Genomic DNA, 24,438 nt, shown 5'->3' with positions numbered 1-24,438 from the left:
ACAAAATAGGACAATGGGATAGATAGAAACTGTGACTAAAATGATGAAGAGGAAACAAGCACACGAAGATTTTGTGGGAGACAAAAAGCTATAGACAAGGAGGCTATGGGGGACTGACAAGGATGTACCAAAGTCCTCAGCCAGACTGCTGTAGTGAAGAAAAGTAGAGGTGATACAAATACCTACAGACAGGTAGACAGCTCAACCAAGGGAACTGAGAAGAGCATTCCAGGCAGAGTTCTTGTTACCTCCCCAGGTTGTACAGGCTCTGCTGTTTTCTATTTGGTACATCCTAGCCTAGAAGGAAGGGCAGGAGCGATTCTCTTTGATTCTGGTTCAGCCTTCGTCTCACACAGGCCCTGTGTCACTGGGTCCTGGATGTGGTGCTTTCTTGGAGAATAAGTTTGCAGGTCCTCAGATGGGAGCAAGTTTCAACTGTTGTGGAACTTATAATAAATCTCGCATATCTATGAACTTCCTCTATCTCCACATTTTCTAAATTTCCCCAGGATGCTCAACGAACCACTGTTGATGGAGTCAAACATCATTTACTGACTTTAGCTTACTCCTCACGGCCTCTGCCATGTGTTCACCTTCACATCGTCTCTGCCCCATTCCCCAGTCCTTCCTAACATCCCTGTCAGCACTACCATCACCATGACCAAAGTCTCAGACAGCCCTTTGAATTTACTGTCAAGTGATATGCCAGGTAATGACACCCAATCAGGTATGCAATGTCCAGGCATAAAATTGAAGGAGTGTTATTTGAAGGTTTTTCCTAACCTTGGTGTGTGCATCTTAATAACACATGTCTTTAAGACCCTAGAAGAATTTCAGTGACAAAGGAGAATTCAAAACAAAAAATAGTTTAAGGCTTAACAAAAGTTAAACAATAATCAGACTTCAAAAGGTCCAGAATCGATTGAGAACCTGAAGAACTTAAAAAGCTGAGTATCATCGTAAGTTCCAAGAACAACTATATTGTGTACAGTACAAGGACTGAAGAGATTATTTTAAAAATTAATTACCACTTCCTGTGATTATGTCTACCACTTGCTAACATGGAATCAAATCAGTAACATTAACCCCTCAAAGTAATTGATATGGAACTAACAAAATGTTTCAAAAGTAAAAATAAAGTGAATCATTCCAAGAATATGAAATTATATAATTCATATTTGAAGATTAAAAATAAAGAATGAGAATATTGAATAACTTCCTTCACTGAAAGGAATTATTTATGTTGGTGCAATGAGTAAAATTAAATAGGATGAATAAGAACATGATAACTCAAGACTAGTGTAAAAATTCCCAGATGGTGGGAAATACACAGATTATTTCATTGTTATTGTTCAATATTTATTAAACATCCTGTTTTCCAAATGTTGCCAATTATAAAATTACAAGTGTATGTATCTTAGTAAAGGATCTGGAATGGTTTGTAGGCTCAAAAAATTATACAACTGTTGAAGTTTGTCTTTGAATGATCTTCCCATCTTCCTTTCAATACAATTCAACTACCAGTTATTGGAAAGCTACTAGGGATGAGGCACTGAGTCACAGGCCAACTCTGGCCTCCTGTCCAGGTTGTCAACTCATAAATTATCCACCTTCCATACAAGCCCATCAAAATTCTTAGGCTCTCATCTATGAAAAAAAGAGCACTTGGATTCAAGTAATTCACCCTCTATTGAGAATGACTAACAGGTTTAATCCACTGATACTAGATGCTGTTGTTGCCTGTATCTCTGGGTCCTCACACAGCATTTCTGTGCCTGGGGCTGCTTCTGGAACTGTGGAAGGTTGAATTGTGCATGAATCAGGCCAGAAGTGCTAGAGAATTAACACTAGCCTGGAGTAGCCTTCAACCAATGACTCTAGGGAACCGGTGGTATAAATACCCCAGCTCCCTCCTCCTCAAGTTAAAGAACTATGGTTGCTGGCATCATGATGCACCCTTTATCCTTTGATATACCTCCTCTGTCTCACTTCTCTACTTTCCTACCAGTGTTCTTTGTATCTCCCAACTAAACTACTTGCACTCAAAATTCGGTTAGGATCTGCTTTTAAGGGACACAAACTAGTATACCAGCCATTAAGATGTTTGCATATCAGAAGACGAACTTGTTTAGCCAAATGGCTTTTCTCAATACCAGTAGGTAAGGAGAAACTGTGATTCATGAGGCTTCCCTATGTTCAGGGCTTACATTAGCACCCAATCTTCCTCTGATCTGTCTTCCTTCCTCTCATCTTCTTTACACCCTGCTCAATCTTTGGGCCATCCCAAGCCTCATCCCTAAGCATATTCTGCTGTTTCCCAGCCCTAGTGATCTCTTCCACATCTAGAATCATGTTTCATTTACTGTTTCTTCCACTTTCCCAGCAGTTCTTTCCATCAGAAGACGACCTCACCTGACTTTCTGTGTGACTTTCTCACACAGGTGAGATCCTTTGTGTTAGAACCTGTCTAGTCACTCTTTCTGCAAGGCCCATGCTTCTTTGAGGGGCAAGGTGAGAAGTCCTAGATCAAGGCTTAAAAATGCCCTCACTCTTGGGCTTCCCTGGTGGCGCAGTGGTTGAGAGTCCGCCTGCCGATGCAGGGGACACGGGTGCGTGCCCCGGTCTGGGAAGATCCCACATGCAGCGGAGCGGCTGGGCCCGTGAGCCATGGCCACTAAGCCTGTGCATCCGGAGCCTGTGCTCCGCAACGGGAGAGGCCACAACAGTGAGAGGCCTGTGTATCAGAAAAAAAAAAAAAAAAAATGCCCTCACTCCTTTGGGCACCTGAGATCTGGACTCTGACCTGGCCTCAGCTGCTCCTGAGTGTTTGTTAGGTATTATTTGTAGCTCATCAATGCAGGTGATTTATTTGCACTTTATTGGTGTTACCCTTTCACTTGATTCCTTTAAAAACAGTGCTCAGTTGTAAATCTTTATTTCTCAAAAGACTAACCTGCCAACTTTCAAATCTAAACTCCTCTTCCCCACCTTTCAGAAAAAACCTTGCCAAACCTCTGACTATAGACACTCCCTCAATGGTCCCCAGAACTACTTAGCTTCACAGACTATAGTTGGATGTAAGTATCCTGATACTTGAGTTAACTTCATTCTGCTTCTGAGCAGAGGTCATCATCACTCACAGAGCCTTCAACAAAGATCATTTCCACAGACTGAAAAGTTAATTTTGGGTTTATTCCCATGTGTGTCTTTTAGGAAGTGTCTTTTAGCTTCTTTGTAACATCCTTAATTCTAGTTTGGTTTAAAGACATCCATAATATCTACCCAAATTATAATGAACCTCCCTATGGCAAAAATGAAATCCAGGTAATACCTTTCTATTGAGTGGTACAAGTGTGCATGCATCCTCCAAGCCGATACCTTGCTTTTGAGTGAGCTTCCCCTGTGTTTTTGCTTTCTTTTCCTAAAGCAAATTTATAGCAGAGATGGACTTCTTTGGGATCATTCTGGTCACCATCCTAAATATCTACCAATTTCTGACCATTTTCCAAGCAAATTTCTCTCGCAGATTTTCCAAGTATCAAATAGTTAACAGGGCTTCCCTAGTGGCGCAGTGGTTGAGAGTCCGCCTGCCGATGCAGGGGACACGGGTTCGTGCCCCGGTCCGGGAGGATCCCACATGCCGTGGAGTGGCTGAGCCCATGAGCCATGGCCGCTGAGCCTGCGCATCCGGAGCCGGTACTCCGCAACGGGAGAGGCCACCACAGTGAGAGGCCCACGTACCGCAAAAAAAAGTTAACAATCACAATCAACCAGGCTTTAGACTTGTAGCACTAACCCTCCAATGCTGCGTCTTCATCATGTAACCTTCTCAGGAGATCTCAGCACTTACACCACACGTTGCCTACTTTTCCTCAATATGCATAAAATGGCATGCAACCTCCCAGCAGTAAAATATTGAAGTTCTGCTTTCTAGCCACATGGATCTAAAACACAGCTGTGTTTTCCATGAATTCTTTACTGCAAAGTACAAACATGCCACAGAAACTGGTATCCTATTTTCAAGCTGCTATTGCTTCAGAATTTTTTCAATCTGTTGCTGACGCTGTTCTGAAAAAACATTATGTAACAAAATATAGTTATCTCTTTCTTTCCAAAAAGCAGTTGGGCTTGATTCTCACTGCACTATATAGGACTCTGTGATAGACCTCTTTCCTAGGGGTTTCTCCCAGTACTGCTTCCAGGTTCTGCGCAAAACACATAACTCCCCGTTCCTTGTTGATGGCTTTCTATTTCAGTTTTCTTGTCCTGCCCCGCAATGTCCCTGACTTGGTTCACTTTTTCCCTTTGAATTTCAGTTCTCTTGTAATTTCTCTGCAGGAAGCTCTCCAGCTCCTGCACTGACAAAAGATGCCAAAGAGAATTCAGCAAGAAAAAAATAAGGACTTAGCAAGCATTACAATTTGGATCTATAAGTGAATCACTTTTCATAACCTTTGGGAAAAAACTGGAGAAAAGTGTAGTCAAATGTAAATTACAGATGTGGAGTTCATACAAGGGCTGGTGTCGCAGAGTGGTCTAGAACGAGTCTACCTTGCTGTAGGTCCTGGCTCTCCCCCTTACCTGGTATTAAATAGCTGCTATTGGTGACCTTGCACAAGTTTCTTAATCTCTCTGTTTTCATTTCCTCATCTGTAAAATGGGCAACAATAGCATCTATCTTATAGGCTGGAGGTAAGGGTTACATGAAAATACATGCTGATAATTAATTGCATACCTTATCATAAATGTTAGCTATTTTTATTGTTCAGCCTAACGCAAAGTGCAGAACAAAGGAGGCTGTTTATTTTCAGGAATTGCTGACATGTCATTTGGAGCACTGGGCTCAGAGGGAAGTCTCTGTCCTTTCTGCCTCCTCACCATCTCTAGGGTAAAGTCTTCCAGGTCTAACCGCCTTTCTGCACACCCCAACAAGCTGGGTGCTCTGTTACCTTCCTTCTGAATCCACCTCGCTGTTGGCTTGCTTTCTGGGCGCATGACACTGCATTGAACTGAATGACTGTGTTGAGGCAAAAAGGGGCTCAATAAATGATACCTCTCATCCTCAGAGGGGTTCTGAACCAATTAAGAAATAAAACAACATAGTAAGGCAAGTAGAAAAAATAGATACACAGTATAACACCTTTATCCTAATAAAGATGGTCTTGGAGAAGATAGCTTGTATCTGCAAGGAAGTGGGTTTCCTTATACTAAGTGCCCCAAACATACAGACTTCCCCTCCCAGGTTGTAACCACAGATCTTCTCAACCTTGACTGTGAAACTCATCACATAGACAAGGGCAGATGTGCTGGCTGGGCAGATTTGCTCCCAAAGAAAAAGGGGAAAGGAAGGAATTGAAATGTAAACGCCTGGTTTCTCCTTCTCAAATCCCCCTGAGATTGTCATGTCTCCCTGTAGGGAACTTGCATGACGGGGCAGAGGCGGGCTGACAGCAATGCTAGTGACGCTGCATCTACAGGAAAGAAGACATCAGGAGCGGGGTTGGGAAGAAGCTCTCCTCCCCACACAGGCTGGAAGCTATTACAGCATAAGACAGGCCAATAGTCATGTTAGAGGAGAAGTCGAAATGCAAACTCACAGTCCCTATCATCAGAGCCTTGCTTTCCTGTTTCCTGCCCTGAATTTCTGAACAAAAGAAAAAAAAGGAGAGAAAGAGAAAGAGAATAAGAGTTACCCACAAAGCCACATTTGAGTTTTAAATAACTCAACTTTTCTTTAATTTGACATGTCTATTATATTCCCTGACATTCCAGGAAGCCCTGCAAAACTGAAAAATACAGCCAGTGCTACATGAAGGTGCTTTCTGGTGCCACACGTGTGCATGAAATGATGCAGCTGGTGACTGACAACGTCTACATCCACCTTCCCCGTTTCATCCCAGTCTCACCAAAATGCAAGATGACGCTTGACACTGACCACAGATAGTGTGACACAGTATTTTTTGATAGGCTCCTAAACACAGTGACCCTAGAATTTGACAAGAGAAAAAAACCGTGGTGGGTGGCAAATGTTGTCTTCATTATGACTTCTCATGGCTTTGTTATGTTTCATTTCTGAAGTCCATAGGATTTAATGGTCAAATCTATTGTTTTCTCTTTGTCTTAATTTTTTTTTTAAAAAAGCAACTTCCCTGCCTTGCCCACAGATGTGGCGGAGGACTTCAGAAGTTGTCTAGCTCCACGCCACACCCAAGCAAGGATGTTAACCTTGTACCCAAGCTTTCTCCTTTTTCTCTCCCACTCCCTCAACCACTCTATTTTCTCCATCTTGTGGGTGTTGTGCTAGGTTTCAGAAATAAGCCCGAGTAGAAAAAAGAGCTAATTTATTCCTTTGAATTTCCAGAGGTATCATCTTCTGATGCAAACACAGGTTTTGCTGAAGAAAGTTTCACTTGCTGGAACCCCAGCTGACCAAAGGTCTAAAACCCCAGGTAAGATAAGGCAGTAAGAATATTAGAGATGCACTTGCTTCCCAAGGGCATCACTGGGAGAAGAGACATTTTGGAAAATGTTTAATCTCTGAGGTAGAAGCATTGGAATAAAGACAAACTTTTAATATTTTTTCTCTGATGAGGATACAATGTTAAGAAATTCCATGAGTAGGTAAGTAACATGATCTTTCTACTGCCGAATTTTCTCTGACACTCCCAAATTGAAGCATTCCTCCAAAGAACTGCCAACAGAGTAACAAATGCTACCACCATGCCCAGGTAGGTCAGCAGTTTTTCTTTCAATAGGCTGTCTCTCTGGGGTGTTGGCTTTCTTTCTCATTAACAGATAATAATCCCGTTTTAGGTGAATAAAGTGAACTTCCATGAATGTGTCCAGAAAGTTGGAGGATTCTGAAAAGCATGATTGTAAATGCAAAATCCTCATCTTAAACACACTGACGATGCAAAATAACACCACACGTTATGGAAAAATGAGTTTCCTTTCATTTATACTAAAACGTTTATTTAAATCGCAGGGTATACACCACCCATTTCCCAAGGGCATACTTAACGGTGTCACCTCCTAAATGTTACAATTTGCCAAAAGTCAAAATAGAGCTCAAAGTCTGTCCAGCTATAGCCACAAAATGAAACAAACTGGATTTTAAACATCTACATTAAAAAAAAAAATGTTGGACGTGGGCGGGAACAAGAATAAAATATGTTTCAGAATGGAAAGGATAGGACTGTATTAAGTCAGCCTCCCAAAGCACGACAGCTTCATCACCCTGCAGAGACACACAGTCCAGGTGCACACCCATTAGTGTTGCCAGATAAAATGTAGGGGGCCTAGTTAAATGATTTTCCACTAAGCAATAAACAATTCTTTTAGTAGAAGCATATTCCAAATATCGCATGGGACATGCTTTCGTGAAAAAAATTATTGTCTGAAATTCAAATTTAACCAGGCATCCTGTATTTTTATTTGCTCAACAGAGTAACTCTACACCTTGACCTTTCACCCCTCAATGGGGCTGTTAAACCCTGGTCACTGGATACGAGAAATGAAGGTGCCTCATTAGCAAGATCAAGGCAGAAATGGCATCACTCACACTGGCTAAGTCTCAACTTTGTTTTATTTTTCACCTATAGTTCAGAGGAAGATTTTGAGAAAGAATATCAATCCACCCTTCTACTTCCTTAAAAAACAAAAATATACCTTCAGCAATCCACTTTGCTGTATTAATAGCTATTATCTATAAAATCTTTACCATATGTAAGGCAATGTTCTAAACTGCCCTACGTCTCTATGAAATTGGCACCATTGTTAGCACAGTTTTACCAATCAGGAATCTCAAGCAAAGAGAAATTAAGGCACTTTACCCAAAGCGAGTGATCGTGGAGACTGACACTGAACCCAGGAATTCTGACTCCGGAGCTGCCACTTTAAGCAACTAAAAATGCTTCCTTAATTACCTTAATCAGTCTTTATCTCTGAATTTAGGCAAACTTCTTTTGACCTTAACGATATCTCTTCTAACATTTAGGAATATATCTCCAATAGCCTTGATTTTCCTTAAAAACCATATGACTCATTCTTTCTAAATACATGCTTAAATCTTTCTTAAAGGTACTGATTTCTTGACCACACTACCCTTTAAATAATAACGTCCGTAAATTCACTACCTGCTCTATGTCTTAAAAACTACTTACTTCCAGCTACGTGAAGTAATCCTAGCTCTGGATTCCCAGATTTGACAAAGAAGTTCACATTCTCTATAATCATAGATTTGTGATTATGTAAAATTCAATCTTCGCATGTATTCCTCATCTCGTTCTCATTAAAATGAAGAATTAATCCTACAGCTTTTCAGTGGTGTTTCCCAAACCTGTCAATGTAAGCTTGACTGCATAAAAAACTTTTAAAAACAGAAGAAACTTTGAAACATTTTTAAAGCAGAAGAAACAGTCAAAAGGCAAATGACAAGCTGGGAAAAAAATACATAGTCACACATGATAGACTACTTATTTCCTTAACACGAAGGTAACTCTTATAAATCAACAAAAAAGATGAACGGAATAAAAATAAGCAAAAAATGAGCAAACAACATGAACAGAGTTCACAGGAAAAGAAACACAATAGCCAAGAAATCTATAAAGAGATGCTTATCTCACTTGCAAAGGAATGTGGATTAAAACAGTAATATGCTCTTTTTCACCTAAAAGTTTAGAAAAGATTTAAAAGAGTAACACTATCTAGTATGGGAAAGGTAAGAAGAAATGAGTACTCTAATTACCTCTTGTAAGAAGAATTATTGTAACTATTGACAATACCAATAAAAATAACTTAAATTTGCATAATACTTAACCCAGGAAATGCTAGGAATTTATCCAACAGACAGACTTGCAAATATATATTTAGAAAATCCATTCAATAGAATAATTGCCCTTAAGATCTTTCTCTGTGTATTTATATAGAAAATATTTTCTTAACAAAGCAATTTGCTGAAACTTATGTATGGAATAATACAATTGGTATACAATGAGATAGATTGTTGGGTGGATGGATAAATGCTTTAAACCCATAGCATTTTCTTTAAACCCGTAGAAAATAAAGTAGAAAACTTGATAGTGCTTGAGCTGAGGAGTGGGAATAAAGGTGGGCTAGGAGCAGGAGTGATGGCAGCAGTGGACGAATCCAACTTTTTTTTTTTTTTTTTTTTTTTTTTTTTTTTTTTTTGCGGCACGCGGGTCTCTCACAGTTGTGGCCTCTCCCGTTGCGGAGCACAGGCTCCGGACGCGCAGGCTCAGCAGCCATGGCTCACGGGCCCAGCCACTCCGCGGCATGTGAGATCCTCCCGGACCGGGGCATGAACCCGTGTCCCCTGCATCGGCAGGCGGACTCTCAACCACTGCGCCACCAGGGAAGCCCACGAATCCAACTTTTCACTTTATTCCCTTTGCACTATCTAAATTGTTTTCACAGTCAACGTGTTACTTTGGTAACTAAAAATTCTACTTAAAGAAACAATAAAAGGAAAAACAGGCCCAGCTAAAATGGATCCTTTACGTAGCAGGCAACCATAAAAGTATGCCTTAAGGACTGGGTCCTGAACCCTTTCACCTTCCCCATAGTTGAAGCTGTGTGTCATTTCTCTGGGGTTTTCTTGTTTGTTTTTTTCCTGCTGCCAAGTTCACTGCTCTCTCTGGTCTCACTCTCTCCTCATCAATACACATATTTCACTTTCTCCTGGTCACAACCTCGGCAGCTTCATATATTACACTCCTGTCTCTTGTCTCTGCAACACAGTCACAGGTGACCTTGGCTATTGCCTGCCCAGCCTGGTGCTCTCCAGGGTCCTGCCACCAGATCTGTTCCAGTCAGGGTTTCAAGGGGATGCTGATGAATTGGAAGAATGGCTATGGTATTCTTCAGAACACTAAATAAAATAATCCTTCAAACAACGCACCCACACAGTTTAATAGCACAGTCTTCATACGTAAAATAGCACATTGTTTGTTTTTCATATATCAGAGAAAAATACAAAGGCAGGGACACCCTAAGAAACCATTCAACAGCCATTCTCGAAATTCTTTTTTTTCTGATCTCAAAGATTTCACATACGATTGTAGAAAATAAATAGGAAATAAAATTAGCAAAGAGAAGGAAACACGTTAAAATAGTATAATTACTTTTTCGCATTTTGATATGAATAAAAGACATGGTTGTTTTACAAAAATGGGTCCATCTCTATATGTACACTTCTCTCACTGCAATCATTGTTCTGTGTGAATAAATATGCAGCCATATGGTCATTTTTAACCACTACTTAATATTATGTTCCATTATTTCATGCATTCATTCATTCAACAAATATTCAGGAGCTCGTTCTGGGCTCTGAATATATAATCGTGAATAGAAATATCCTTGCACTCATGGGTTTAGAGTCTAGAGGGAGAGCAACAGATAAACAAATATATATTATAAATGCAAGTAGGGACAAGCATGATAAAGAAAAAGATAATGCAATGTTGCACAGAAGGGTTGGACAGGCGAGGGCCAGGATTTTGGACAAGGCTGGCAAGAAAGGTGACTTTTGAGCAGAGATTTGAGTGAAGCAGGAATGAGCTACGTGGTTGGAAGTAGGGAGGCACAGTTCCAGGCAAAGAAAACAGAAAGGGAAAAGGCCTGAAGGTTGGACCAATATCCTCTTGGTCAATATTTAGTTCATTTCACTCAAAGATTGCATGAGCATTCTCCTATGTCTACCTCTGGTATTTGGGAAGGAGGGTTCAAATTTTCTCATTTAAATCTTTGATTCAAACCAATGTATCTGCTATGAGATAGGGATCTTAACTTTTGTGAATAATTAAACATGTCAGTGTATATGCCCTATTATTTCCCTAGGATAACTTCTTAGATATAGAAAGAATAGATTTTTTAAAATTGACTTTTTAAAGATTTTTTTCCATGCACATTGCCAAAGTGCCCACCAGGAAGATTTTAAAAATTTGAAGTGTTTGAAAGGATGCATTTCACCACACCTTTGAATATATATGAAATTAGCAATCTTTTATCTTCTGTCATCTGGGAAGAGAAAAAGAGCATCACAGGTTTTTCTATTGCAGTTTTTTAAAATTGTTTTATGTATATACGTGTGTATCTTTTTACTTGGTTTTGATTTTTTATTTTATCCTTTTCCTCCTTATTTATTCTTAATCATTTTTTAGTGTCTGTATTTTAGTACTGTGATATTCTCCTATACATTATGGTCAATGAAAATTACACCACGTTTTTGGTAATCCCCTTCCTTATAACACACAATTCTACCTTTGATCAATTTAATGTTTCACATTTTAAAATCCACGTTTTTCAGAAAATATTGCAGCCCAACTCTACGTTTTCATTATATGGGATGTTTTGTTTGTTTTTTTACTTGTAGTTTTTCTGAGACACTGTGTTACTTGTTAATGGTATAGAGTTTCATTTGGGTTTAGTACCCAATCTGATATATATGTATTAAATTGACTTTGTTATTTAAATTTATTATCATTTCAAGCATAGTGGGTCTTATTTCTGATACTTGTTTTATATTTTTAACTTCTTAATTTTCCAGTTGTTTCTTTTGTTTTTTGCTTCTCTGATAATTTCAGAGTTCTGTAGCTTGCTTTTATTTTTATTAGGGGTTACTGTTCATGTTTTAGGAAACAATGTAAACATTTTTCTAAACATCAGTGGAATTTTTAAATTTTTTCTTTCTATATAAGGTTAAGCAATACAAACATCACCTTCTTTCCTTTCTCCACATTTTCTTTTTTTTAATATGATTTTGAATTCTTATCTTATTATGGTCATTATTGTTTTTCTGCTATATCCTATACATTCTCTTTTAAGCATATTAATATTTGCATCTTCCCTTCTAATTGTATTTACACTATTTAGAATTAATTTTTTCTCAAATAGTCTTCATATTCAGTGTTATTTCTCTGGTATTGTGACTTCTTGATTTGTGAAATTTTATTTTAAATTGTTTCTCAGTTGACTGAGATAAATCTTTAAGTAATTTTTTTCCAGATAGAGTATGTGAAAGGAACAATACTTTAGCCCTTACATATCTGGGACTATATTTTCATAGTGTTCATAAATGAAAAATCACCTGGCTTGACATACCCTTGGATGGGGTGGGCACAAAAATACTCCTCAAACACTTTAGGTATTGTTCCAATCTTTTTTTCTGGTAACTAATATTTCAAGTCTGAGACCAGTTTGATATTTCCCCTCTTTCCTTGCAACATTTTTTTCTCCCTGGATTCTTATAGGTCTCTCAAAATTCCAAACTTTCACTATGTCTAGATTTTCATCCCTCTTCATTAACTTTGCTTGGTGCAGAATGGGCTCTTTGACCTGCGGGTTTGTGACTTTCTTCAATTCAGAATTGTTCTCATTTTATCTAAGAACACCATCATCAATTCAATTCGTTGTTTACTTCTTTAGAAAAAACAAATTATCTGTGTGTTGGGTCTTCATTGAATGTCCTCCATACCTGCTGTTGTCTCAACTTCTATCACTTTCATCTCTTCATCCTTTAAGATGAAGCCTTACAATCTTGGTACCCACCTCACTGATTCAATTTTCAACACAATCCATTCCACTCTTTACAGCATCTAACATTATTTTTATTTGTGCTAATTACATGTTGTGGTTTTACATTTCCTTGAATCCTTTTCTCAGCACTACCAGATTCCCACTCACCAAAATCTGTTGTTTTCTCTCTTTTTATTTTCCAGAGTCCGTTTTCTTTCATTTAGATGAGAGCAGAAAGCAGATTCTGTCTGAAGTGTACTTTCTTGCTTGTAATAAACCTTTAAAAATATGTTCTTCCTCTATCTCTTTAACCTGCCATGATTATATCATTAATTTATGGTACAAAATATCTTTCAAAAAATCTCATTTTTCCATTTCCATTTTTAAGAATGCAGTATTTCCCTAAACCTGATATTTGTTCAAAAACACTGTGATGGAATCTTCACAATTTACCTAAGTGTGTGTTTGGAATTCTCCTCTGGGATATTAATCTGGAGCGTTAGATAATCTAGTTTTGAGTAATTTCAAATATCCAGGAGCCTAAAGACAATGCAAAGTGAGTGGGGCCATGGAACACCCAAATGAGGGAGCTGCATTTTTGCACGGTTTTTCTCCATGTATTTTAACTTTTGCATCTGTACATTTATATCTGATTATCTGTTTGGTCTGGTCCCTACTTCAAGTATATGGACTAATTGCGTCTAGCCCTTTTTCTAGTGCTTCTGTCTGTTGAGTTGGAGAGTGGAATTTTCATTGCAACCACCAATTATTGAATCTTCAAGGGAAGCATCCTCCTACTCACACACTTTGCTTACTATGGCAGATACTGCTTTTCCATTCTCTGCTGACACCCTTGAAAGTCTGTATCTGTGAAGCCAAAATTGGCTTAAAATGAAACAGTCCTTGGTTTCCTATGGCACTCCTCACGTCTATCCCTGGACCCGCAAAATTAGGAGCGTTGTGGTCTTCTTCAAAAACTGACTATGTACTTCCTAGAATTCTGCTCCATTTTACTGGGGGAAGAGAGAGAGAGAGAGATGAGCTGGCCCTTTATGACTTCCTTCAAAACAATACCAGGCAGACTATACTTAGAGATTTCTCAGGGTCCTGGCATGTGGTTGGCACCATTCCCTAGTTTCAGCACTGAGGCAAGGGAGCCACTGACCTGAACCACCTGCTTTGGCCAGGCACGATAATCATCTCTTACATGAGTTGTCTCGCAACAGGAGGTCCTGATAAGGAACATGGTGCTGCCACCAAACACTAACTGGGAGAATTCGGGAGGGGCCACAAGGAGGGAGGAGATGCCAGTCCATAATATGTCCTACCAACCTCCCAGAAACCCTCACGCTGGATCCATCTTGGCTGAGAGATGTGCGTGCCACCAGGAAGGACCCTGAATCAGACCACGTATGGATACAAGCAAGATGACTGGCCAGAGACAACCTGGAAGGCTAACCCCACCACCATAAAACCCAAGACTGTGAGCCACGTGGCAGAGAAGTTCTCCTGGGTTCCCTTACCCTGCTGCTCTCCACCCGGGCGCCCCTTCCCAATAAAGTTTTTTGCTTTGTCAGTACGTATCTCCCCTCGGACAACTCATTTCCAAGTGGTAGATGTGAGCCCACTCTCAGGCCCTGGAAGGGGTCCCCCTTCCAGTAACACCTCGACTTGTGTTTGTTTTCAGTTATCACAGGCAGTTTCTATAAAGGGCATTTCTGTGCTTGCTCTTATATTAATATTTTTTCCTGAAACACGGCAACTCTTTTGATTACGTATTATGCATTGATCACAGTTCTAGGTAATCAAAGACAACTTAAGGTCTCTCCCTAACCTCAGACAGATTTTTTTTAACATGACCAGAGTAAGAACTGAGTCAACTCACTCATGCTTGCTGCCTCTTCTCACTTCTGTGTATAAACGTAGCCACCTGCCAAGACTGGGTTGTTCACTTGGTTGTCAGGAATCAGTCAGAAAGACATGTGAATAGAGCAGTTTCCAGAATCAAAGAGAAGAGAACTAGACCAGCCTGTTCTTTTGAAAAGAATTAACGAGAACATAGAGGGCAGGAGTTTCCTTCTTAGTGGTATCATTATCTCAGAAGCAGAACTAGGAAACAGACTAAAAAAGATTTCACAGGGAGATGGAAAGAGTGGTGAGGGAAAAAAGCAATAACAACAAAAACACCCTACGGTCATTTGAAGTTTGAAAGCTCTGATTGAAACACTGAGAACTTCCCAGTTGATTAAATTTTTGAAAGCCGTGCCTGTGTTCAGGGGTAGTGGGGAGGGAGGACAGATTTCAGGCTTTATTTCAACTGCTTCAAACTAAGACATGATAGTTGATCATTCTTCTGAAAAGCAAGTCTTAGAGAACAACCTGGGTGAGTGTAGTGCTTTAGAGGCAAGTTACTATAGTTCTTTTACTACGAATGCAGAGCAGTTTTTTGTTTGCTTTGTTGTGTTGGTTTTTGTCCTAACGCCCAAGGAGGACTTTAAAGAATGAAATTAGATAAGAACTTCAGTAACTTTCATTTCTCACTGTCTGAAAAATTAAAAATGTGGTTCTGTAGAGGTCAAATAAGTCTCTGTATAAATATAAAAAACAAACTTCCAATTGCCTCTTAATTGTAACTGTTGTTTGTTAAGTATGGAAGACATACAGAACAAGCAAAGACAAGGCCAGTCATTCCCATGAAAGGCCTACATTCTCTAAGTTGTTTCAGCAGCAGGTAGACTAGTTGACAGAGAAAGGAGAAAGCAAAAGAAATCAGTCTCAGAGGTATGATGTCCTTAAGCATCCACTTTTTTCTTTTTGGTTTCACATCTCAACTACTAATAAGAGAAAGTTTTATTTCGACTTTATTGTGTTTTTCTGTTTTTGGTTTTTGCATGCTTCGTAATTTTTTATTGGATTCCAGCCATTGTGAATTTTAACTTTTAGGTACACAATATTTTTATGTCCTTATAAATATTCTTGAACTTTTTTCTGGGATATAGCTAAACTTCCTTGGAAACAGTTTGATCCTTCTGAATATTATTTTATTCTTTGCTAAATGAGGCAAGAGCAGTTTGGACTAGGGCTAATCATACTCCATTGCTGAAGCAAGACTCTTTTGACTTCTCTAGCCAATGTCCCATGAATTATGGGTTTTTCTAGCCTGGCTGATGAAAACAGGCACAATTCCTGGAGCTGTGTGAGCTCCAGGGACTGTCACTTCTCATTCTTTTTGGTGGTTCTTTCTCCAACCTTGAGTAGTTTCTTCCTATGTATATACTGATCATTCTCTGCTAAACACCCAAGGAGGATCCTCATCAGGTCTCTGGAGTTTTCTCTATGCAGCTCTCTTCTCTCCTGTGTTTTGCCCTACAAACTCCAGCTGCCTTGTTCTCCCCTGACTCTCAGCCCCATCTAACTCAAGTCAAGGAGTCCTCCTGCGTTCCTCCTCCTTGCCCCATGGACTGGAAGCTCCCTCAAGGCAGTGTTTGGGGCAATCATAGTGTACACTTCACTGGTTTCTCATCTCTTAGGGATCACATCCTGCCTGATGTGATCAGAGATCACATTCATTGGCTAATGTCCAATGTCTTCAAAACTACTGCTTTATACATTCTTGTCTGAGTCTTTTCGTTGTCTTAGGCAGTATCGTAAATCTAGTTCCTCTTTTTCCAGCTTGGCCAAAAATGGTAATCTCTAATGAAAGGTTTTTGAAATTTCCACATGTGAGCCTCACCGTAATGAATGTGGGTACCCTCTCTTCATTGCTCTCTGATAGGAAAACAGAGGCCTACAGATTCATTAGTTCCTACCAACTACGTAACAAGGAACCCAGCTGGCTGAAAGGGGTCTATTGTTTTTTGGGACTCCAAGGCAAGCTGTTGACTTAATGTAGAGGACACCAGGGGTATATAAACCAGCACTCTGGTTTCTCTTTATAATTGCCCCAGTGTGCGCCTCAGTCCCTTGGTGCTGCAAACAGAAGACATTCAGCAATTGGGGACAGTGTGCGTGTCTCTTTCTCTCTATTCCCCCCTCTTCCCCTCTCTGTCTTCCCTTCTTCCCTTCCATTTTTTTTTTTAAAAACTTACCACCTGCTTCACATCTCCCAAGAAAAATCAAGGGAAGGACTCGTACCCACACTCAGGTTAGAGACCATAACAGGGCCTGGTATATCCCTTAAGGACAGCATTAAAACACCATTGAAATGAAAGCTCCCCTCACCCACCAAAGAGGCAAAAATCAGAAGAGTCAGAGTTGCCTGCTCTAGCCATCCCACTCCCTCTCCAACTACCTGAAAGTCTCTCCTTTTGAAGGCAAAATCTCGGTAGACTTGAATTTAGTTTGAGTCAAGAAAGGAGTTTCCTGTATGTCTCTCACCCCAACTAAACACAGTCATTGCTTCATTGACAAAGAGTCTGTAGAGTCAACCCATGAGCGAGTCACACCGACCCTGAGGGAACAGACCCGAGAGGTGCGACCTATGTGGCAGAGGGGGGTGGGTAGGGAGTAAATGTATAGAAAGCGGAACGGAGGAAAATTCAGAGAAGCAGTAAAACAGTATTTCACAAGGGCAGCCACTGTGACAGGCACTATGCTTATACTACCGTCAATTCCTACAACATTTAAACACAGCTCTTATGCTCCCCATTTACAGATGAGGAAACCGAGATTCAGAGTTAAATGATTTGCTCCAAATACAATGCGGTGAGTAAATGATACAAATATATACTTAAATTGAATTCCGTCTGATTCTAAAACATATGCCCACAACACCATAATAATAATAGCACACTCCCTTTTTCCAAATGAAGACACGGCTCTGCCAGCTAATGGGATAAAAATTAACAGGTTCTCAAATGCATAATCAGACCAAACGCCTACATCCTTTTCTACAGCACCATTACCAGGTGGGTTACAGTTCTATTCCCCACCTTCCCCCACTCAATTCTTTACCTTCTTAGGGCTGTCCTTAAGCATCATTTAAAAATCCTCTTGACTCCCTGGTTACAAATAGAGGGGGTAGTGGGGTGAGGGTTTGGCAGACAGGCAGCCCATAGGCAAGGAAAGAAGAGGTACTGAAAAGCACCCTCCTGTTACCCCATACTCTACTAGGGAGTTTCCTGGTAGAAAAATGCCCTGATTGGCTGCATGTCCATCATGTGAAAATGCTTTCCTGCCCCTCATTTCCTTATTGTTCTCTTTCTACTAAATATTTATCAGCAGTACTGTTATCACTTGGATTGTAACTCTCTGGAATGGATGTTTGGTTGATTTGTGTAGGATGAACAGGAGAGATCTATAAAATTCCCTCCTCTGTCTGCTACAAATTAGTAAAAAAGCCAATGCACAGTCTTCTTTTTCTATTTATAAATCTCACAGAAGCCAAATCTAAAGTATGTAAACTCTGCATCGCTTGTATACTGGTCCCTTGACTTGAAATCATGACAAATGGAACATCAAGTTATTTGGTAAAGATAATGTAGTGTAAATGCCCTGAAAATGCTAATGTCTTGAACAAATGCAACGCTGTTATGAGGGAAAAAGGGCAAGTACTAGGAGGATAAGACACAAAATATGCTTCCAGAAATCATATAAGCAAACAACACAGATGCACTAAAATAGACAAAATCTATTATCTTTAATAGCAATTTCTAAGGTTTCAATTTATCTTTGCTTTCCTTGGTACCTATCATTAAACCACATGCCCTTTCAGACACCCACGCCAGTCTGAAGGTACATGATCATGAACGCAGGCAGAAGCAAACTGCTTCTACTTCTGGATTTTTTTTTCTTTCAATAAAAAATTGTCTGAAAAAACAAGTAGTCAGGTTTGACTATGACGTGTTAAGACATCATTCTAGTACCCAGGTCACCCTTCAAACACTGCATCAACAGCTCCATTCAGCACTTTTCCGACCTGCGAGGCATCTTAATCCCTCCTGAGTACTGGAGATGAAGAAGGTTCTGTGCACAGTGAGTGAGCTCTGTGACAGAATGTGAGATCTGGTGCGTTCGGAGGGGAAGGATAAATCCTGGCAGAACGCTGACCCCATCGGTCATGCACTGTCTGAAAGCCATGCAATAAAAACCACCACCCGTTTTACTTCACACGCGTTGCTACAAATCAGAACACAAAATAAAGCTCTCTTTAACATATGTCAGAACTACGCTAATTCCACTGAAAGTTACTATTCTATGGATTTCATTTGAATAGGTTGTTTTCAACTCCAGCTAAAACCCTCTTCCTTAGGGAAATTCGGGATCTAGAATGACACTTCCAGTTTTCCTCCTGGTAGTTTTTTTTGTTTTTGTTTTTTTTCCTGAATAACTAAGGTGATCCAGCCCAGGGAGTGTTTATTCATAAGAATTGCCTTTCCAGCGAACCAAAAACTTGTCTTCAGACTGACGAGGCCAGTCTGCCTGAACCAGCTTACTATATTCCATACAAGGGGTGACTGTGGCTTTCCTGGTAGCAGTGTGATGTACACCTGATACTGGAATCACCTATAAGATAGCAAAAACCATAAGGACACTGATTACATGCACGTAAGACAGTTTTGTTAGCCTGAGGATTGCCATTTTTACCAAAGTTTCACAAAGTCAAGAAAAACACAATTTATCTCTCAGGTGTTCATTCTCAGCAAGTGTTTATTGAACCTCTGCTCTGCACCAGGTGCTGTACTAGGAAAATTCTGAGTAAGTCAGATAAAGTCCCTGCCTTTATCTGAGAGAGACAGGTAATAACGAACAAACATACTATAATGTCAGGTAGGAATGATGGCAATGAAGAAAGTAAAATCGGTTCAAGGCATACAAAGTAGGAGTGAGCCCGACTATATATAGGAGGATCAGACAGGGCCTCCCCGGGGATACAGCATTGGAGCAAAGATATAAACAATGTGAAAGAGAATGTTGGTGAAAACAGTGTTACTGGCAGAGGGAAAGGCGAGTAAAAAACTGCAGAGATGTAAATGAGCCTGGCATGTTCTGGGAACAAGAATATTCCTGTGGGGCTTCCCTGGTGGCGCGGTGGTTGAATCCGCCTGCCGATGCAGGGGACACGGGTTCATGCCCCGGTCCGGGAAGATCCCACATGCCGCGGAGCGGCTGGGCCCATGAGCCATGGCCGCTGAGCCTGTGCGTCCGGAGCCTGTGCTCCGCAACGGGAGAGGCCACAACAGTGAGAGGCCCGCGTACTGCAAAAAAAAAAAGAATACTCCTGTGTGGCTGGAGCCAAACGGGGTACACAGGAAGGAAAAGGGGGTACGGATAAAGGGATAGGCAGGGACCAGGTCGTGTAGGCCCTGTGAGACATGGAAAACCAAAGATACAAAGACAGTATGGAGAATGGAGCCTGGAATATGCTTTCCAAGATGACTCCTTTGGCTGTTCTGGGGAAACAGACCTTAGAGGAGCAAAAGCAGAAGCAGGGTGCAGTTGGTAGGGAATTAGACACAAAGATGAAAATTGGTAGTGATCCGGACCAGAGGGGTAGAGTAGAGTTAATTGTGCTCTTTTCCGCATGTTGAAGCTGTGATGCCTACTAAGAATCTAAGTGGACAACAATTGGGTCTAGAGTCTGGAGGTCAGAGACAGGGCAGGACTAGAGAGACACGCTCAGGAGAGCGCAGCAGGAGAGGTTATTGAATACCATGGAACTGTTTGAGATCTCAAGGGAAAGCTGTGTAGGGAGAGAAAAGACTCCAGTATGTTGATGTTAAGAAGAGCCAGAGCCGGGGCAGGAAACCCAGGGAGTAGGAAGGAATCTGGAAGTCACGTGAAGAAAGTGTTTTTGAACAGTACAGAAGTTACTTCTGACAAACGCTACTGAAACGCTAAGGGAAATGAGACTGACTTGACCACTGGGTCTTCAATCAATTTCCAGAAAGCTCGTTACCCTAAAGGACAGCTTGCAGAAAAGCGAATTTTCTGAATGTATCAAATTGTTATAATTTTTAACAGGAATGTTTAAGAAATTTAACAAGAATGTTTCAACAGCTTTAACAATATTGTTCAATTTTTATTACTTCTAATGAAATATTTAGGGAAGTATATTTCATTAGCAACAATCAAAACATCATTATTTCATATGTGATTTTCTTTTTTTAACTTACAATCGTTTTTCCTACAGGATTACTGGGCTAACTCTGATTCCTTTCATTTCTGTTGAATATGATTGAGATAGTTCTGTGATATTGATTCAAATATGCAAAATATTTCTAATTGAAATTAGAATTCTGAGTTGTATCCTATTTAAATATAATTTTAATTAAACTTAATTTTAAATTAATTTTAAGTTTATACTTATTGAAAATGGCTAATATCCTCTCAGGAATTTGCAAAAGAAAACTAAAAATAGTTAAAGTTTGAGCAAATAGAAAGATGTTATTTAAAAGCATCTAAAGGAAATTGAAGTTAGAACAATCTGGACAAATGTGAAGTGCTCATAACAAGGGTAATTGTGACATGAGTCATCGGTAGAAGTTTGCAGAAATACGAAAAAGCAAAGGATAAAGTCAGATAGGCAATGAGGACAATTGAGTACTCCAGAAAAGGCTACTATTCTGCATCAGTAAATCTGAACTAGTGAGAAAATAACACAGATATGTCAAAACAAACACCTCAAATATTAAATCTGAGATACTAATCGCTAAACCTAGAAAACCAAAGTTGGCAAGCTACCAGAGAAAATGCACGACAGAATATTTAAAAGGTGGAATGTTTGGAAAGAAAAACATATATGACAAAAATACTTAAACTGAATTTAAATTTCTTTAAAAGCATCAGAAAAGCATTTTACAAATGATGTGAATTAAAAGCCATTTTAATCTCAATTTAAGATTTTCAATTCAAACGCATCCAAAGTATACCAGAACTAGCAACACAACAACAGAACAGAAGTCCTATATTGTAAGCATCAGTGTAAATGGCAATAGTTGCTATTTTCTATCTCAAATTCTCAGGAGAGAAACCTCCAAGAGGTCCAGTTCATCTAGATAAGCCAAGACACAAAAATTGTAAGTGACTGTCCAGCCAACGGTTTGGCGTTTGGGGGGTCAGGGTCCTTCCCTGTCATTTGTGCTGAGGAGAAACAGAGACAAGAGGTACAGGACGGACATTAGGGCACTGCGGTTCACAGCCTCATCTCTGGAGCCAGACTCCAGGGTTCAACCCTTGGATCTTTCATTTACAAGCTGTGTGACCTTGGGCAAGTTATTTAATGATTCTGTGTCTTAGCTTCCTGGTCTGTAAAAGGATAATAGTAATATCTACCTTACAGAGTTGTTGTGAGGATTAAGTGAAATAACGGGTGAAATATTGAGAACGGTACTTAGAACAGTACTTGGCACACAGTAAGCTAATCAAGTAATGTACATTATTATTATAGTCTGAGTGAAGCCAGAATTAAGAATATGAGCTTCATCCAGGAGAAAACAAACACTGGTGGTTTTAGAGCAAGAGAGTATGGTATGTAAGAAAACTAATCTGACGGTCTTGGGAATGAAATTTGCATCTATAGCTTATCTCCGCTACTAGATGACAAGGTTCCTCCCTGAGGACAGAATTTATATTGTGTTGTTGGTATGTTTGCTGTTGATACCATAGCTTTTAGCACAGAGCTGTGCCTAATGAGAGCCGTCCAGTAGATGGGTTTGTAGAACTGAACAGAGTTAATTTAAAGGAAGAATTGGTGGGATTTTGTGACAACAGAAATATAAAGAAAGATAAAGAAGATACAAGCATACTTTGCATGTTATGAGAGTGCATCGTTGGGAGATGATGGCTACCGTATTTTTAAAAAGGAAAGCTGGAAATAAGAAAATAAGTTTAAGACATTTTGAATTTGAGGTGTGGGTGGTACATTTAGGTGCAAATGTCTAACAGATATTTAGAAATGTGAGACTCAGCTTGGAAGATAAGACAGGGCTATAAATACAAATTTGGCAATCATCTGCCTCAATGTGTGAGTTACCGTTGTAAGAGTAGGTGCAATGGTAAGAAAGAGAACTTGGGAAGAAAAGAAGAGCGAAAGGCAGGACTTGGGGAAAGCCGAGAGGTTTACTGAGTCATATTCTGAAAGGAACAAGACAGGATTGCAATGAACGCAGAGGTAGAGCAGTTAATTTCAGAAATCTACTGAGACACCACTTCCTTGATTAATGACTCATCACATTACCTTGGCCTGCCATAAACAAATACCACCTAGCTTCCAAAAATCAACATAGCTTTTAAATGTTTCTGCCTTCATTTTCTTTCTATGGACTAGTTTTATCACAGAAATTTTATCATAACAGCTATTTTCTCCTTTTCCTCAGTAAATGCTGGAGCGCTCAATATCAAAATTCTGAAATGATTTATTTCATACACTTGAGCAGAGCTAAAGTAGGAATTGACATTCTTGCAAGGTAACGGTAAAAACTGATGATATCAAATAAAGCACTTTTTTTCCCTCCCCTCAGTAGGAATTTTCACTCTGTTAAGGTTTATTTATTTATTTTTTTAACTTCATATTTTCAGTAAGTTAATTTGGGCTTGACTGAAACTTTTTTGAGGTGAATGACATAATAATAACTAGAATAGTAATTGGCGTGTTCAGGCAGGTATGAAAAACTATGTGAGGATAATGTAAGTTGCAAGTACACGAAGGGGTTGCTTAAAAATCTGGAAGCACAAGTACAAGCGGAATCTTACTTCTTTATTTCGTTTCCACACTCTTAGTAACTGATGCTTGAGTAAACCACGTGGAAGAATCAGGGATGAGTAGTTTCCGACCTATGCTGATAGCCTCTAAGAAACGTGTAAAAGTTTACCTAAGGGATGATAGGTATTTTACAAAGATTTTTGTTCTTTTAAATGTGAATACATGGAAAACAAAGATATTAGGGTTTTCATGGGACTGTATCCTGGAAAAGAACCCTAAAATTACGGAAATATCTTTACTATCTCTTATAATTAACATATTTACTTATACTGTAACTGCAACAGGGCATTAATTCTTAGGAAAGAAACGAATGTTCAGAACATGACTTTTCAAATACAAGTATGCTAATCAATTTACACTTGATTCTTACAGATGATCATAAAGAACCACGTTTCATCCCCCCCAACAAATGAGTCTTTTTTCATAAAAAGGAATGAAATTGGGTCATTTGCAGAGACATGGATGGACCTAGACAGTGTCATACAGAGTGAAGTAAGTCAGAAAGAGAAAAGCAAATATTGTATAATAACATATTTGTGGAATCTAGAAAAATGGTATAGATGATGTTATTTGCAAAGCAGAAATAGAGACACAGATGTAGAAAACAAATGTATGAATACCAAGGGGGAAAGAGGTGGAGTGGGAGGAATTGGGAGATTGGGATTGACACGTGCACATTATTGATACTATGTATAAAATAGACAACTGATGGGAACATGCTGTATAGCACAGGGAACTCTACCTAATGCACTGTGGTAACCTAAATGGGAGGGAAGTCCAAAAGTGAGGGGATATCTGCATGTGCATGGTTGATTCATTTTGTTGTGCAGTGGAGGCTAACACAACATTGTAAAGCAACCATACTCCAATAAGAATTAATAAAAATAAAATTGAGGCTTTTTAATTTTCTTAAGGGCCACTGAAGCCTCTGATATTCAAATCATTATTTTTAAGTCCATCACTTCATGACCTGTTTCTCTTCAACTGTTAAATAGTGTAAGTCTACCGCATTTTCAACTCTCAGTGGCTTTTCATGTGATTAGTCACTTTCATGGATGTTATAAAATCTAAAATCTTCCCACAGTATCTGAGATTTCACTTTGCAACTGATTTCCATTGAATTTTCAGATGTTTACAATATCTGACACTGAACAAGGCTCTTCTATACAGATATTTTCACAGTGGGTGGGGATAGATGCTCA

Source organism: Orcinus orca, chromosome 18, assembly GCF_937001465.1.
Source record: "Orcinus orca chromosome 18, mOrcOrc1.1, whole genome shotgun sequence".
Taxonomy (NCBI): Eukaryota; Metazoa; Chordata; class Mammalia; order Artiodactyla; family Delphinidae; genus Orcinus; species Orcinus orca.
Note: the sequence above shows the minus strand (reverse complement) of the source record.